Below are 19,347 nucleotides of genomic sequence, written 5' to 3'. Positions count from 1 at the left end.
ATGTATGTGCAGTTCCTGAAAACACCCTGTTTTTTTTTAAAGATTTTATTTGAGAGAGAGAGAGAGAGCAGAGAGTGAGAGAGAGTATGAGTCGGGGAGAGGAGCAGAGGTAGAGGGAGAAACAGACTCCCCACATCCAGAGTCCGACACGGGGGGCCTGATCCCAGGACCCTGAGATCACAAACTGAGCCAAAGGCAGACACCTAACCAACTGGGTCACCCAGGTGCCCTAACACCCTGGTTCTTATCTTGGTCTCACAGGAGTTAGTGTCATTATTGCCACTGAGAACAATCACTAGATCTTGTGTTTGTTTTTTCAGTGCCTAGAATAGTGCCTAGCACAGGTAGGTATAACAAACATGGAATAAAAGATGGCTGAATGTATAGAATGCAGAACCCCTATTATGTTAATAAGTTTTCAACTTTGGTCCTGGTAGACAAGATGGCCGGAGAGGTGACATTTTATGTCATTGAGGTATTGCACTATTAGCACTGTTCTTCAGGTGCGTTTTGGGTGGGTTTACTTGGGAACCTAATCATAACATACAACATAGCTTGAATAAAAAATGTTTTTAGTTCTCTGCCTCTGTGTCAAAGACGGGCTACATGTTCACCGACCCATTTCTTTTGCCTGGCCACCCAGAAAAGCTATTTCTTAGCCTCCCTTGCAGTGAGTTTCTGAAATTATGACTGAATTCTCGCCAATGGGAATATGAACAGAAATGATCTGTGCCTCCCACCAATGTGCTTTCAAAATATTCTCATTTTCTGCTCCATGTGACTGGACTCAAAGGCCCCCGAAATGGTGGAGTTGCACGATGTTAGGAGACTGGTCCCTGATCTATGATGTGGCCTCAAAAGGAGTCTTTGTTGAGTTTAGCAACTGAGATCATGGGGTCTATTTGTTGTTGCAGCCCAACCTAGCTTCTCCTGACTGCATCATCTGCCAAAGAAACTTTTATAACTCTTTGAAGCTGGGCAGGACTTACATGGTCACTTTAATTTGACACTTCAGAATGCAGACATTGGACTGTATCTCCTTATTCAGCTTCTTCATTTTTATTTTCCAGATGATTTGAAAGAGAAACATGGAGGAAGATAATGACTATTCAGTAGAAAGCAAAAAATAGTACAGAGCACAAATAACTCACAATTAGCATAACAATTCTTGCTATTAATATGAATCATTCACTTCTTCTCTAAATTTTTTTATAGTTTAGAAATCTGCAGTGTTTAATAGAAACCTCCAAACACACTGCCTTTTAGATGAAAGGGGAATTGTATACATTTATCAAATACACGTATAGATTATGTGTTTAATTCACTGAGTCATCTATGTAAGAGTGAAATCCAACCAAAAATTTATTAGGACCTACTATGTGTGTTTTGTTGTATAGCAATGCTCTTCAGTTGGTATGCAGATGGGGTTGTTGGTGGATTCAAGCTACTTTTCTGTTACATAAACTTTGCTAAATGTGACCAGAAATGTGGATTTTTTTTTAATTGGCAATTATGATCCTTGGGCTGCATGTTACTCTATTAGACATCTGGCTGCCAATTCCATGCAGGACCTTTTCATGACCATCATATACCACAGGGAACAGTAATTTACGCTGAAAATCAAATTAACTGAAAAGGGGCTTTTCCAAACAAAACACAGGAAAGCTTATTATCATAAGTGCATGCAAACGGAAGTGTTTGATCCAGTGTGGGGGTCTTTCCTATGAAATTTTGCCTGATTCTCCCTCTTTGCTTAGCACACCGTCCTTGAGCTATCATTTTTAGTTTATGTGAGCTTATACATGACCCACAGCAATTATTTCTTACCAGACCGTCTAGTGGACTGCGAGTTACACACCAACCCCCTATTGACTTCATATCCTAAGGGCCTGGCATGAAGCAGAAACCCAGTAGATACCTACGTTATGAATAGTCATGTAATTGTTGAGACTGTCATGCTTTCAGGGTTAGAAAAAAACCCTTCCACAAATTCCTACTTTACAGTTACAACATCTTACAGAATTTTTGTATGAGTTCTATATCAGTATGTCAGGGTATACTATATAGTTTCAGGATACCAAAGATATTTATCTATTTGGTTTTTTATTTGTTTATTTATTTGTTTTATTGAGGTATAGTTGACCTATAGCATTACACTAGTTACAGTTGTACAACATAATGATTTGCCATTTGCATACACTACCAAATGATCACAGCATGAGTGCTGTGACCACCCGTCACCATACAGAATTAGACATTTTCCTCTTATGATGAGAATATCGAAGATGTACTCTGAGCAATTTTCAAATATACAGTACTGTCTTATTAACTATAGTCACTGTGCTGTCCATCACATCCCCAGGACTATATATATATATATATATATATATATATATATACACATATATGTGGGTATATATATATATATTTTTAAAGATTTTATTCATTTATTTGACAGAGAGATCACAAGTAGGCAGAGAGGCAGGTGGGGGGTGGGGGGAAGCAGGCTCCCCGCTGAGCAGAGAGCCCGATGCAGGGCTCCATCCTAGAACCCTGAGATCATGAAGTGAGCAGAAGGCAGAGGCCCAACCCACTGAGCCATCCAGGCGCCCCCAGGACTTATATATAAGGGGAAGTTGGTACCCTTTTGTCCCCCTTCAGGCAGTTGCTCCCCCTATCCATTCTCTGTATCTAGGAGCTAGGATGCCAAAATTTTTAAAGAGAAACATGGTAGGAGACTGGGAGGAGGTCAAGAAAAGATTGGAGGAAGACTTTCACATGACTTACTGACCTGTGCTGGAGCAGAATGCCAGAACGGGCCACAGGGTGCTCAACAGTCATGCGGGGCCGTGGGGAGTCTCGTCGTATGTGGAAAAGGCCAGGCTTAGACCAGACATCCAGCCACACAAGGTAGAGGAGGGAAAAGTTTGTTGTGAGGCCATGAGACGTTGTTGTTTTAGCTTTTCCGCTGCCTGCATTGCTGTCCAATAGGACCAGAATTGAAGGGGAATGCATTCTCCTATAAAAACTTCCAAAGGGAGATGAAACCACTGCCTCCGGTATTTAGCCTGCCTGGTTGCCCCTGTATACTTCCTTGTGTATCCTCCCAAATACTTGACGCTACAAGTTAACTTCCCCACCTTTTTTGGTGGGGGCGGTGGTTCTCTATTTAGTAGAGCTGGAGAACAACTAGTCATCATTCAGCATAAGATGTTAAATCACCCCAGTTGGTTTCTTCCCTTTTTTATGAAATTCCAGTTCCCTTATTTATTTCTTTTAGGATCTTGTTTGCTAAGCCATCATGTCTGTGACTCTCCGCTGGAATGTGGCTGGGCTGCCTGTCTCTTTCATCCTGAAGTTCTGAACACTACGCCATAAAGAGAACATGATGAATGGCCACAGAAGAAAAAGCTAGTATATGAAATCCCTAAATGTGAATTTCCTTGTGTCCTTTGTATCCTCCCTAGTTCCTTCACTCATTCGGAGCACATTCTATGTGCCAGGAGTTGTAGGAGCTCCAGGATATCATGGCAAACGAAACTAACCCAAATCCCTACCCTTACAAACTCTACATTCCAGCTAGGGGAGACAGATAATACACAAAACATGTAAGTCAAGAATTCTATTATGCCAGCTGATAAGCAGTGTGATGTAGCCACATGAAGGGGGGAAGGGCAGGGATAGAGTTTGGGGTTGCAGTTCCACTAGAGCCCAAGATAGGTTTGAAGGAGAAGTTTGTGAAAAATGATTAAAGAAGACAGTTCAGGTGGTACAAACCAACCCTTATATTTTCTGAAATGGGCAGTCTCTATTCCCAAGGGTCCAGAAAACTGCAGAACAGAGAGGAAGGCAGGAGGCTTTTATAAGGATGAAGATTAGGGAACAAGGCAGTAAGTATAGAACCCAGAGGTGGTGGTAGGTGGGGATTGGCTGAGTGGTTATACTGTGTTTCTGGCCAAGCCGAGCATTTAAAGGGACACGACACTTAAGTCTTTCAGTTTGCTGACGTGGCACCCAGACAGAAGCGGCTCCATCTTAGGCCCAAACATTCTTTCAACCATGTGGATGTTGAGTAAAGACCTGGAGGAGGTGAGGAAGCCACGAAAACAGGCATCTGGTGGTTGGGGGGGTAGGCAGAGCAAACGGCCAGTACAAAGGCCCTGAGGTCAGAACTGGCTGATGTGTTTCAGAAACAGTAAAGTGGCCATCCGATGGGTGTAGAAGAGTGGACAAAGGGGCAGGTAGCTGGGCTGGGGACAGAGGTGCAGCTCAGATTGTGTTAGAACCTTATTGAGGCTAGAAGGACTTTGGCTTTTACTCTGGGATGGGGAGCCGTGGGTGGGCTTTAAGCCCCAAACAGGCCTGATCTGATTATGCCTTAATAGGATCACTCTGTGTGAAGGCGAGCCTGAAGGAGGGAGGGTGGCAGCTGGGAGAGCAGCTGAAGACTCTTGTAATGATCCAGCAGCGTGATTAGGATGGCTCAGACCGGGGCAGTGGAAGCAGACATGCAGAGAAGTGACCAGATTCTAGATATATTTTGAAGGGACAGCCCATGGGATTTGCTGATGTGAGAAAGAAAAGGAGTTGCAGATGATGGCACTTTTGGCCTGAGCCACTGGAAGGATGGAGTTGCCATTCAGGGCTGGGGTCGAGAACGTTTTAGATGGTAGCAGGGAGGTGCTTGTGGTAGGTCCACCGGGAGCTCAGACATGGTGAGTTAGAGAAGACCAGAGGACCTCCAGGTAGAGATGTGGACAAGGCAACCAGGTCTACATATCGGGAGCTCGGGGAGGAAGCACCAGCCAGAGACATCGACCCGGGAGTCATCCTCACACTGAAGGTATTTATAGCCCTGAGACACAATGAGACCACCAAGCTAGCATTTCCATTAAAGACAAGAGGTTCAGGGAATGAGCCCAGGGCCATACCATGAGCAGGGGCGGCGGTGGGGAGGTGGGGTGGATTGTTTGTACTAAGGGAGAGCACATCCCTGCCCATCATGTGGAAGCTTTTTGGTGCGAGCAGCCACGAGGCAATCAGCTGGGGGTCGGGGGGAGGAGGGTGATTCCGCTCAGTGTGGGGGAAGGAAAGGATACTTCGGTGCAGAACGTGAGCGGACATGAACGTGAACGCGGGAAGAAGGCAAGGCCAAGGGTTAGGAGCAGAGGGACAGACAGTCTGAGCACAGTGGGCAGCAGGCTGGAGAGACGGAGGTGGGGGGGTACAGTGTCAGTTACTCTTGTCTCGGTTTGCAACTGTTTTCCGTCAGACTAACTGCAGTGTTTCAGACTGCTCTCCCTGGGCTCCTGAGATGGAGGGTTTTCCGCAGCGGGAGCGCTCACCTGCGGGAGGTTTCCTGGGATGGGTCACGTGCGGAAGGTTGCTGGGGGCGCGCTGGTGGGAGAGGCGGGAAGGCAGTGAGGGAGGCAGGTGGGGCAGAGGAGCTCCCCTCCGTGATGTGTTGCCACAGAGGCCTCAACCCCTCCCATGGGGGGCTCTGGAGCTGTCCTGGCCTTTCAACACCATCCCAAAATGAGGCCAGGGGAGGAGGTGTCTGTATGATTCCATCAGCCACTTTTTGGCCCTGGCTGTTCCTTCGTGAGAGGTGGTGTAACCTGCACAAGACCCTGTGGCTGAAGGCAATGCCCAGAGAGGGACGCCACTGTGAGCCGTCAGCAGCCGCTGTTGCCAGAGGCTGGGGTGTGGGTGGCGTGCCCCTGAGGACAAGAGGGACAGCTCCGGGAGCACACGGTATGCACTGGGAGCAGCTACAAGCCACATGTGTGCCAAGGTCAGATGTTACATTGAAATGAGTGCAAAGTAATGGGGATAACTTCCTTCTCCACCCTTGGAAAACATCTCTTTGTTTCCTGGCTTTTCTCACATGGAGAGTGTTTCTAACTGGGATGGTGTCAGTAAATTACTTGAGGGAAGGGACTAGAGGGTTGGACAAAAGAGGATAAGCATGCAAGAACTAAGGCCATTAAAATCTAAGAGCTGGAGCCTGCCAGTGAGGGGGAATTTGCAAAGAACACAGCCGGTATTTGGTATTCGGGTTGGAAAGAGAACCAGCAGTCCTCTACCGTTTTCCCAGGAGGCACAGGGAAATGGGTGGAGGGGACTTTGTCATCCCACTACCGGAGGACTGCAAAGTAAGGCGGAGTCGTATGTAATGAAGAATTGTCCCAATGCCAAGGCCAATACTGAGCATCTCTATTGAGAAGCATTGCAGTTGCAGTGAGTTATGTGCGACCTGGTTACAGGTAGGATGGCTAGGCAATTTATTCCAGCAACCAGGGCACTGCTGAGCTGGAAGGGTTTTCTTGATAATGACATGACGAAAACCAGCATAACCCATGAGTGAGGCGGGGGAGCTAGGACTGCCAGGAGCCCTGGTGTGGGGGCTTGCAGTTGTCCACACAAGGTAAAGGCGAAATCAAACCCAGGAGCACGGGGTGGGAGGGATGTATGCAGAAGCCTCCCCGTGGCCCGAAGTCCCCTGTCACTGTAGTGACTTTTAAAGATTTTATTTATTTATTTGTCAGGGACAGAGGGAGAGAGAGCGAGTGAGCACAGGCAGACAGAGAGGCAGGCAGAGGCAGAGGGAGAAGCAGGTTCCCTGCCCAGCAAGGAGCCCGATGTGGGACTCGATCCCAGGACGCTGGGATCATGACCTGAGCCGAAGGCAGCCGCTTAACCAACTGAGCCACCCAGGCGTCCCTAAAAAGAATTGAATGTTTACCCTCTTGTGGCTTAAGAGGAGTTACCCATCTTAGCTACAGATACCTGATCATTGTCAACATGCTGGGCAGGAATTACTGAACCAGGAACCTCGACTCTCCTGGTGGTTCCAGTATTCACTCAGCACCATGTTTCCCAGCTGTTTTCATGTCACGGCCTACAGAGAGACTGTTTTTTAATTGCAGGGCGTTCTGGGTTACCTGCGGGAAGCTGAAGGCGACAGGCTCCATCTGGCCACCCCCCAGCCATCAAGGTTTGAGACGTGGGCACTCCTGGGACGTGTGGGAGTACAACACACCACAGAGAGGCTGCGCCTTACCAGGTGAGCCTGGAAAGCCCAAGAAGCTAAGAACAAAACAGAGATGAAGTATCCCTAATCCATGGTTTTAATGCTTTGTTGAATTTAGTAATAATTTGTTGGTTTAAAGTGCTTAACGTGTTTGGGACGATTTGGTGAGATTAGCCTTAGCTTCCATTTGAGAAATGTGTCTTTTTAGAATGCAATTGCACAATGAATGGTAGGAGGAACCTGCCTGGGTTCTTTCAAGTATCTAGCGTCAGAAAGTTTCCGAGAACCCCCGCCAGCGCATGCGCAGTTCACTCCCCCAGTTAGCCGGTGGGGGCAGGGGTGGTGGTGGGGTGGCGGGCGGCAACTACGGGTCCAGAGACCGGTTCAGGGAGACAATGGTCTAGGATTCGCTGAGCTTCAATGCACCTTAAGCCCCCAGGCGCTGCTATTCTTGCCAGAAGTAGTCACATATCCTGGGATCTTGGATTCCAGAGAACACATGGGAGTCTGGGGTGAGAAACACTGGGGCGCCCGGTGCTGGAAACCCCTCCTCCCACACTCATTCTTACGGAACGTGGCTCCTGCCAGAGAGAAAGCAAGCTCCAGGCACCCTCCCTCAGCGAACCTTCCCTCACTGTGGAGGTGACCTCTCCAGGGACTCAGTCAGGTGTGAGAGACCAGGATCTGGGCCAAAGGCTGAGCAGGGGCGTGAACACCCAAAGCCAGAAAGGGGGACTGAGCTGCGCAGGCCAAAAGTTGGTTGCCTCCAGGAGGCCAAAGGACCTCGGGGAGCCAGATTTCTGGGTTGAGCTCCTGGGGCCCCCATCTGATGTCTGCGGAAGTCCGAAGCTACAGCAGCCCAAAGGCTCCCACTATTTTAGGGGCCTCTTGTTCCTTCGGGCAGCAGGGAGGTGTCTGAGGTGCCTGGAATTCCTCCCAGGAGACCATCACCACCTCTTCCTCAAACCTGTCCCTTGAAGAACAGGGATTTTCGGACCCAGCCCAACTGCTTTCTTTTTGGTAATACCACTCTAACCTGTGTGAGGTGGTAAACCATTGTGATTTTGATTTGCATTTCCCCGACGATTGGTAATGTTCAGTACCTTTTCGTGTATGTGTGTTGACCATCTGTATGGCATCTATGGGAAAATGTCTATTTAGATGTTCTGGCTGTTTTAAAATACGATTGTTGTTGTTGTTTGGCCAATGAGTTGTATGAGTTCTTTGTATATTTTGGATGTTAACCTCTTATCAGATGTATAATTTGCTAATATTTTCTCCCATTCCGTAGGATGCCTTTTTATTTTATTAATGGGTTCCTTTGCTGTGCAGAGGATTTTTAGTTTGATGTAATCCCACTTGTTTATTTTTGTTTTTGTTGCCTTTGCTTTTTGGTGTTAAATGCAAAAAATTACTGCTGAGACCTAGGCCCAAGAGATGATCCCCTTGTATTTTCCTCTAGGAATCTTACGGTTTCAGGCCTTACATTTAAATTTTTCATCCATTTTGAGTTGATTTTTGTTTCTGGTATAGGATAATAGGCCAATTTCAGTCTTTTGCTTATGGCTATCCAGTTTTCCCAGCACCATTTCCTGAAGAGACTGTCGCCCACTGTATGTTCTTGGCTCCTTTTTGCAAATGGCCATATATGCATGGGCTTATTTCTGAGCTCTCTGTTTGGCAACATTGATCTGTGTGTCCATTTTTATGCCACATTTTTAGGTTTTGATGACTGTAGCTTCATAATATCGTTTGAATCGTGGCACATGATGCCTCCAGCTTTGTTGTTCTTTCCCAAGATTGCTTTGACTATTCAGGGTCTTTTGTGGTTCCATATAAATTTTAGGGCTGTTAGATTTCTGTGAATATGTCACTGGAATTTAACAGAATATTGTTAAGTCTGTGGATTTCTTTGGGTAGTATGGATATTTTAACAATATTAGGTTTTCCAACTCAAGAGCACAAAATATCCTTCCATTTATTGGTGTCTTCTTCAATATCTTTCAATCTTTCATGACTGTCTTACAGCTTTCAGTTTACAGGTCTTTCAGCCCCTTGGTTAAATTTATTCCTAGGTATTTTATTCTTTTCATGAAATGATAACTGGGATTCTTTTTGAGAATTCATGATGATGATGGTCCAATCGAGCTGTAATTGACATATATCATCATATTAATTTCAGGTATATGGCGTGATTACTTGATATTTGTGTATATTACAAAATGACCACCACAGTAAGTGTGGTTAACATCTGTTGCCCTACAGAGTTCAGTTTTCATCACAAGGAAAAAATTTTTAAGATTGACTTCTTATCAATTTCAAATATGAAATACAGTATTATTAACTATAGTTAATATAACTATATAACTATAGTTACTATGTTATATATCACAACTTATTTATTTTATCACTGAAAATTTGGCCCCCTTTACTCACCCACAACCACCAATCTGTTCTGTGTATCTAATCTGTGAGCACACATGCATTTTTTCGATTCCACATGTAAGTGAGAACCTATGGTATTTGTCGTTTTCTGTGTGACTTACTTCATTTAGCATTAACTCCCCCAAGGTTCATCCATATTGTTGCAAATGGCAGGATTTCATTCTTTTTTTTAATGGGTGAATAGTATTTCATTTTAAATATATATATATATGTATCTCACATCTCTTTTTTTTTTATCCATTTGTCTATTGAAGGACATTTCAGTTGTTTCTGTATCTTGACTATTGTAAATAATGCTACGGTGGACCTAGGGGTGTGTATATGGGGGTGCAGATATCTTTTTAAGTTTGTGTTTTCATTTTCCTCAGATAAATACCCAAAAGTAGAGTTTTAGGATCATAAGGTAGTTCTATTTTTAAAATTCTAAGAACCATCCATACTGTTTTCCGTAGTGTCTGTATAGATGGACACTCCCACCAACAGTGCCCATGGGTTCCCGTCACATCCTTGCCAATACTTATTTCTTGTCAGTGGGATTGTTTCCTTAATATCTCTTTCTACTACTTCATTATTAGTCTATGGCATGGGAACACAACACTGATTTTGTATCTTGCAACTTTACCAAGTTTGTTTATTCTGTAGTTTTTGGTGGGTTTTTTAGGTGGTTTTTTTTTTTTTAGGTTTCTTTCTGCATAATATGTCATTGGCAGAAAGAAAGTTTCACTTCTTCCTTTCCAATTTGGATGCCTTTAATTTCTTCTTCTTACCTCACTGTTTCACCTGGAATTTTCAATACTATGTTGGATAAAACTATTAAGAGTGGACATCCTAGTCTTGTTCTGTTCTTTGAAAAAAGCTTTTTTTCTTTGAACACTGAATATGATATTATCTGTTTACTCATCTGATATGGCCTTTATTATGTTGAGGTATGTTCTGTATATATCAACTTGTCTCGAGAGTTTTTATTATAAATGGTTGTTGAATTTTGTCAGTATATTTCTTCTTCTGTTGAGATTGTCATATGGTTTGTATCACTTATTTTGTTAATGTGGCCTATCACATTGACTTGTGAATGAAGAACCTTTGTTGCATCCCTGGGATAAATCCCACCTGATCATGGTGTGTGATCCCTTTAAATGTATTACTGAATTTGGTTTGCTTATCTTTTGGTGTGAATTTTTACATCTATATTCATGAGGGATTATTGGTCTATAATTGGTTTTTCTTGTGGTGTCCTTGTATGGTTTTTGTATCAGGCTAATGATGGCCTCATAAAATGAATTTGGAAGTATTCCCTCTTTTATTTTTTGGAAGCGTTTAAGAAAGATTGGTATGAATTTCCTTTAAGTGTTTGGTAGAATTCACATTTGAAGTCATCTGGTCCTGGACTCTCGTTTGTTATAAGGTTTTTGATTACTGATTCATCTTATTACCAATAAGTCTTTCTGGATTTTCTATGTTGTTTCATCTAAACGTATTTGTGAATTTTCCAGTTTTCTTATAACTGATGTCTACTTTAATACCACTGTGGTTAGGAAAGATGCTTGATAGGACTTCAGCCTTCTTATATTTATTAAGACTTGTTTTGTCAACTAACATATGATCTGTCCTGGAGAATGTTACATGTACACTTGAAAAGAATGTCTATTGAGTTGCTTTTGGATGGAATGTTCTGTTAATATCCATGTAAGCTCAATGTTTCCTTATTGATTTTCTGTCTGTATGATCTATCCATTGGTGAAAGTGGCATGTTAAAGTCTCCTACTGCTACTGTATTGCTGTGTATTTCTCTCTTTAGGTCTGTTAATTTTTTCTTTATGTATTTCCTATGTTGGGTGCATAAACACATACAAACACTGTATCCTCTGGTTGGATTGACCCCTTTATCATTACATAATGATCTTCTTTTTCTCTTTCTGTGGTCTTTGTTGTAAAGTCTGCTTGGTCCGATACAAGTGTAATTACCCAAGCTTTCTTTTGGTTTTCATTTACATGGAACATCTTTGTCCATCCCCTGCCTTTCAGCCTGTGTGTGCCCCTAATGCTAAAGTGAGTCTCCTGTAAGCAGCACAAAGTTGGGTCCTTTTTAAAAAAAAAAATATTGTCAACCACACTATGTCTTTAGATTAGAAAATTTAGTCCTCAGACATTTAAACTAATTATTAATAGGTATGAACTTACTGCTATTTCATTTACTGTTTCTTGGTTGTTTTGGAATTCCTTTGTTCCTTTCTTATGTTCTCTCCCTTTGTGATATGATGCTTTTGTGGAGTGGTATGCTTAGATGCCTTTTTTTTTATTTTGTGTATCTCCTGTGGGTTTTTGCTTTGTGGTTACCATGAGCCTCACTTAAAGGCATCTTAAATTTATAATGGTTTATTCTAAGTTGTTAACAACTTAAGTTAACATGTATTCTAAACCTCTATATTTTGACCTTCACCCCCACATTTTGTTATTGATGTCATAATTTACATTTGTCTTATGTATCCATTAACAAATTATTGTAGTTACAGTTATTTTTACTACTTTGATATTTTTATTTGTTTTTAGAGCCCATGAGTGTGAGTGTGGGGAAGGGTCAGAAGGCGAGGGAGAGAATCTTAAGCAGACTCTGCACAGAGCATGGAGTCTGATGCAGGACTCGATTTCGTGACCATGAGATCATGACCTGAGCTGAAACCTAGAGTTGAATGCTTAACTGATTGAGCCACCCAGGCACCCCAATACTTTGTTTTTTTTTAACCTTCATACTAAATTTATAAGTGGTTAACCCACCACCATTACATTAGATTACTCTGAATTTACCTATATATTTACCATCACCAGTGAGAGTTATACTTTAATGTTTTCCAGTTATTTGTGTCCTTTTGTGTGAAATTAAGCAGTCCCTATAATATTTTTTTAAAGATTTTATTTGTTTATTTGACAGATAGAAATCACAAGTAGGCAGAGAGGCAGAGAGAGGGGGAAGCAGGCTCCCCGCTGAGCAGAGATCCCGATGCGGGGCTCGATTCCAGGACCCTGAGATCATGACCTGAGCTGAAGGCAGAGGCTTTAACCCACTGAGCCACCCAGGCGCCCCCCCCCCCCCCCCCGTAACATTTCTTGAAGATACTATTCATTTGAGAGAGCAAGAGAGCAAGAGCAAGAGATAGCACAAGTTCCCTTCAACATTTCTTACAAAGCCAATCTAGTGCTACACTCCTTCGGCTTTCCTTCTCTGGAAAACACTTGTCTTTCATTTCTGAAAGACAACTTTGTTGGATAGAGTATTTTGGTTAGCAGTTTTTTTCCTTTCAGCACTTTGAATATAACATGATACTCCCTTCTGGCCTGTGAAATTCTAAAAAAATCTGCTAATGGTCTTACAGGCATTCCCTTGAATGTAACAATTCATTTTTCTCTTGCGGTTTTAAAAATCCTCTTTGTCTTTAATGTATGATGCTTGAATTATAATGTGTCTTGGCTTGGGTCTCCTTGGAGTCCTCTTCTTTGTAGCTCTCTGGGTATCCTGGACCTGGATGTCTGTCCCTGTTCCTGAGGTTAGGGTAGTTTTCAGCCAGTATTTCTTCAAATATGTTTTCTGCCCCCTTCTCTTCTTTGGGACCCCTCTAATGTTTGGTGGTGTCCCATAAGTCCATTAAGCCATCTTCACTTTTTTTGTTTTTTCCTTCTTGCTTCTCTGGATGAATTCCACTGTCCTATCATCAAGTTCACAAGATCTTTTTACACTTCATACAGCCTGTTGCTGAACCCCACTATTGAATGTGTCCTTTCACTTAGTATAATCTTAAGCACTATGATTTGTTTAGTATTTTTTTTTTAAGATTTATTTATTTGAGAGAGAGAGCGCGTGCGTATGCACATGCATGTGCGGTGTGCGCACACACATTCACACACACACAGGCACACACAGAGGCAGGAGAGGGAGAGGGAGAGAGAATCCTCAAGCAGATTCTGTGCTAAGTGTGGAGCCAGATGCAGGGCTCAATCTCACAACCTTGAGATCATGACCTGGCCCAAACCAACAGTTAAATGCTTAAGAAATTGAGCCACCAGGTGCCCCTCTATTTGGTATTTTCATATATTTCATCTTTGGTGAAATCCTTGCTTTGTTCATTTGTTGTCTTCCTGACTTTGATGAGTATACTATGACTGTTATTTTGAACTTTGTATCAGATTACATCACTTAACCCTGTTTCATTGAAGTGTTTTTTTCTGAGATTTTATCTTGTTCCTTTCTTTGGAGCATATTTCCTGCTGCTTCTTTTTCTTTGACTCTCTGCATTTGTTTTTATGCTTTAGATGAAATAGCCACTTCTCCTGGTCTTAAGGAGTGGTGTGTGTGGGACATGGACCTTACCATTTAACCCCACCCAGCTCTAGGTTGTTTCTGAAACCTTTGTGATTGTCTAGTAGCATTCTTTTCTTAAAATTTTTTGTTTAAAGTCAATTAATATATAGTGTATTATTATTTTTAGAGATAGAATTTAGTGATTCATCAGTCTTATATAATACCCAGTGCTCATTATATGAAGTGCCTTCCTGAATGCTTGTCACCCAGTTACCCCATCCCCTACCATCCTCCCGTCCAGCAGCCCTCAGTTTGTTCCCTAGAGTTAAGAGTCTCTTATAGTTTGCCTCCCTCTCTGTTTTCCTCTGATTTTATTTTTCCCTCCCTTCCCCTAAATGTTCATCTGTTTTGTTTCTTAAATTCCACATAGGAATGAAACCATACGGTATTTGTCTTTTGTTCACTGACTTATTTCATTTAGCATAATACCCTCTAGTTCTGTCCATGTTGTGGCAGATGGCAAGATTTCATTTTTTAAAAAATGAGTACTATTCCACTGCATGCATATATATATATATACCACATCTTTGTCTATTCATCAGTTGATGGACATCTGGGCTCTTTCCATAGTCTGGGAACTGTGGATGTAGCTGAATCAGGGTTCTTTGTTCTTAGTGGCTCCCAGTGGTTGATGGTGTGCCGAGATCTGTCAGTGTCGGCCCCTAGATGCAGGCTAATTGGAAGCTGGGCCCTCTGTTTCAGAGGAAGACTGTGGGGTGGGTGTTTCTGTGCACTGCCTCTGTGCTGTACCCTGGTGGGGGGGATGGATAGCTGATGAACAGTTTCTCTGTTTGTTATAGTCCCATAGGATGGAGGAACAGAAGCCCCCCTGGCTACCAGAGCCCGCAGATCAAGGGGCATTTTTGGGCAGTAGCTACACAAAGCAGGGCACCAGACACGTGCTGCAGCTCCTTTACGGGAGACAACAGTGCCCTGGAGTGAAGCAGAGGGAGAGGTGAAGATCACATTGTCTGGTTTCTGTAGAGTATCAAATCTGCCCCTCCACATGTCTAAGTTAGAAGCTGGTCTTTCAGGCTGCAGCCATTAAGAGGAGCAGATAGGCCTCTTCTAAGACAGGGCAGAGTGTTTCTGCATGTGGGCTCTGTGCCATGCCCGGGGTGGGGTGGTGGGGACAGTTGGCTAAGAACAGTTTCTCTGTCTGCGACAGTCCCGTGACACCTGAGAATGAAGCCCCATTGGCTAGCAGAGCCAGAGGGTGAAGGGGCATCCCCTGGACAGTAGCCTCCCTGAGCCAGATTGCCAGACGTGTGCTTAAGTTCCTGTCTGGGAGGGACTGGCATGCTGGAGTGAGCCCGAGGAAGAGCACAAAAATAGCATCTGCTGTCCTCTACGGTCTCTGGGGGAATGCTGCAGTCTGTCACGACGTATGTGTTCAATTAGAAGCCTGCCCCTTGGGCTGCAGCTAGTGGGAGAAGCAAATAGGCCTCTTTCAAGGAAAGACTGGGCGTCTCAGTCTGCTGCCTCTGTGTTGTGCCCTAGGGGGTTAGCCATGGTGAGTCTGCATTAGCCCTTTACCACGTGTCTCCTTGTTCACCATAGGCTCATGGATCTCATGGACACAAGCCCCTTTGACTCTTGAGGCTAGAGGTTTAGGGGTCCCTTATCTCTCAAGGAAGTCTTAAAAGTTGGGGTGCCAGATGTGGAGTCCAAACCCATCACTCCTCAGGGAGAAGGTGGGAGTTGTGAGTTTCCTCCTGGTTGTGCGTTGCTGTGCCAGGGATGGGGTTTATGGTGACCTTGTGTCTCCGCCTCTCCTCCCGTTTTTGTCACTTGCCTGGTATGTATTGGAGTCACTCACCTAGTTTCTGGGTTTCTTACAGAGGGACTTGTTCTGTATGGAGGTGAAGACTGAGTGTGTCTGTGGGAGGAGGTGACTTCAGGAGGTTCCCATGTTGCCATCTTAACTGGAACTCTCTGAAAGGGGGCCTATTTTACACAGATCATCTACAGTAATACCTAGGAAAATAGTAAGATTTTCTAGGTGAACCTACAGGCTTAAGAATAATTAGGTCTTAAAATGTATACCGAGTGGAGAAACCTGGAGGTACCACCTTCATCAAGGCTAGAGCTAACATCACCAAGAATGGGATGGACCATTGTAACATGCCTCCTCTCGGAGGTGTGGGGGACACATTGTTGCTTGTGTTCTATTCCTACCAAAAACACATAGCACTCATCTAATCATGAAGGGCACATAAGACAAACCCAAATGGAGGCACATCCTACGAAGTCACTGGTTTGTACTCTTAAAACATGTCAGGGTCTTTGAAGACAAAGGCAGAGAATCCATTCTGAATCAGAGAAGATCAAAGTGACAGGACTAAATGTCATGAGCTCATGAATTAGATTCTTGACCAGATCAGGGAAACACACGTAACTATGAAAGACATTGCACGGTGACAACATTTGAATGTGGCTGTGTAGATGTTATCTTTAATGTTAAGTTTCTTTATTTTGCTCATGGTCATGTGCTTATACAAGAAAATGTTCTAGTTCTTAGGAAATTTACCTGAAGTATTTAAACATAAGGGGGCATGATATCTGAAGCTTAACTCTTAAAATGGTTTGGGAAGAAAATAGACTCTATGTGGAAGGAAAAAGTAAATGACCCAACATGCAAACAGTTGTTGAATCTGGATAAAGGGCATATAAGGGTTTGTTGTGCTATTCTTTTTTTTTTAAAGATTTTATTTATTTATTTGACAGAGAGAAATCACAAGTAGGCAGAGAGGCAGGCAGAGAGAGAGGAGGAAGCAGGCTCCCTGCTGAGCAGAAAGCCCGATGTGGGGCTCGAACCCAGGACCTGGGATCATGACCTGAGCCGAAGGCAGCGGCTTAACCCACTGAGCCACCCAGGCGCCCTGTTGTGCTATTCTTGCAATGTTTCTGTGAGCTTGAATGATCTCAAGTTACAGCAGAGCTAAAACTTGATCCTGTGTGTGTATATAAAATAATACAAATGCACATACATATATGTAGGTATAGAATTTAAGCCTCATGTGACTATATACATATAACCCTTGCTATATAAGAAAGGCACTCTGGGGGTAGCTGGGTGGCTCGTGGTCTACCTTTGGCTCAAGTCATGATCCCAGTGTCCTGGGACCGAGCCCCACATCAAGCTCCTTGCTCAGTGAGGAGTCTGCCTATCCCTCTCCCCCCACTCTTATGCTCTTGCTCTCTCAAATAAATAAAAATCTTTTAAAGAAAAGGCCACTCTCAAACATCCCCAAACCTCTCTCTCTCTCTCTCACACACACACACACACAATATTGCTTATTATGGCAAGTCTGACGTGTTGCTGCTCTCACGTTATCAAGTAAGTCCATGAGCTCGGAGCACTCTGCTGTCCATGGAGTGATGGAGAATGTGTTGGTCTACTCTAGTGGTCATGCCACTGTGGTAAAGAATTTTGTTCGTGTCCTTGCTACACTTAATTTGAAGGAAAGTGTCCGCAAGTGTGCCAGTGCTCATCCTGGTATCCATGCCACCGTTCAGTGTTAGATTCAGGGAATGCCATCCCTGCTCACAGGATACAGCCCTTCGTCTGCGTGCTTTCCCTTAAACACACATTTTGTTTGCTGATGCACAGTCCGTACCAGCTTGATCCGTTTTACATTTTGGCTGAAATAACTCCCTTCCCCCCAGCCTGTGTCAAGTGTGGGATGGAAAACCAAAATGCCCTTTTCAGAGTCTACACGCGGTTGCAGTGGCCATGGTGAAGTGTTGGGTTCCTCGGTGACCTGGTTTCATGCCATCCAAAGAGCCCTTTGGGGTGTTTCAAGCAAAGGCAGGTTTGGGGAATGGCAGGAGGGACCCAGGGTGGATTGAAATACGGTGAGTAGTAGTCTTGGTGTACGTGGACTCCAGGAGCCATCTTTCATGACCGTACTCGCTTAGGCCGGCGCCATCAGCCCACCTTCAGAAACTGAACAGGTGATTCCTAGCAGAAAGGCTGGAATACTCACTCAGCATCATTCTTAATGAGCTTGACCCTCCCCTCTTGCAGAATCACTAGATTTCACCTGGTGGACTTCACAATGTCTTTGGACCCCTGGGGTCTGAACCCTGCTGGCGAATATGTATTGCGGTCAGAGGCAAACGTCACCCCTCCTTAGGGGAGCCAAATGGGCTCCTTTGTTGCCTTGCTGCCTCCCCAGTTAGGACAGAAGCAGAGCAGGACAGGGGCGAGGGGATCTCCCTCTAGTCCTGATGATCATGACTTTGAGGTAAGGCTACCCTCCCCCAAACCGCTTCTGGGGTATTCTTTTAGGTGAGACTCCTATTGCTCTGACCGTCCCCCCGAGATTTGGTGTGTTAACAGTAACAGAGCGATGAACTCTGACAAGCAAATGTAAATCACACACCAGTTAATTCCTCTGCTTTCAAGGATGAAGCAGGAAACCGAATGAGCTCTGCGACTATTGCTACACCAAAATGATCTGCCCCAGCTCTACATGCTTGCACTTTCAGTCCAGAAATCTCCCCTGTGGGCATGCATCCCACAGATAAGACTTTGGCATGAGTGACATGACTACACAAAAGACGGGCAGTACTGTTTGTCTCTGGAGAAGACGGGAAACAACCCACATGTCCCACCGAAGAGGGCAGCTTAAGTGGTATCCCACTAACCTACACTGGAATATTGTGCAACTATTAAAAAAAGGAACGAGAAAGCATTTTACGTATTGAGATGGAAACATTTCTTGTGATATAAATAAGAATGGCTGGATCTTGAGTCCATTCCTAAATTAAAAAAAAAAAAAAAAGGCACAGAGCCAAGTGCATAGAAAGCTATCTCAGGTGTCAGAAGAGGACAAAAGTAGGACTGTGTGTTTGTAATTGCTTTCATGATTGTGATAGTCTGGAAGGAGACACAAGAAATTAACATTTGCTCACAGGCCAGTGTGCATGATGTGGGAATAAGGTATTTTCACCACTTGGCTTTCTCAATTTTTCACTCGTCAACCATATCACTGTATTATGTCATTAAAAATCAAAGACCAAATACCGTATTTGACACATTTTTTGTAACATAACTGCGTGCTTTATTGAGATACACAGTAAAGCAGTAATATAATACAATAGTAAGGCATATATTTGGTGAAGTCTGATATGTTGTGAAAATGCAGTAAAACTGAAGTTTAAAAAAATAATTAGTAAATGTTACAGTGTTGGTGTTAAAACACAATATATTAGGATACCCAAGTAAGAACCCAGTACCTGAAAACAATGACAGAACATGCCATGTGATGTTTATGCTTCAGTTACACTGATTTACAGTTTTAATACTTGGTGGTTATAAAGAACACGAAATATCCAAATTATGCTTAAAACTTAGCAATAAAGCTCTCAGTTCTTATTCAAAAATTTTGACAGACTCACTCCAGAACTAATGTCTAAAAGGTAAAACGAAAAGATTAAAACAAAATTATGCACTCTATTTACTTCTGCTTTTAGAAAGAAACTTAAAACTGCTTAGTATGAAGTAACA

The sequence above is a fragment of the Lutra lutra genome, chromosome X (genome assembly GCF_902655055.1).
Source record: "Lutra lutra chromosome X, mLutLut1.2, whole genome shotgun sequence".
Lineage (NCBI taxonomy): Eukaryota > Metazoa > Chordata > Mammalia > Carnivora > Mustelidae > Lutra > Lutra lutra.
This window is presented reverse-complemented; position numbering follows the sequence as displayed.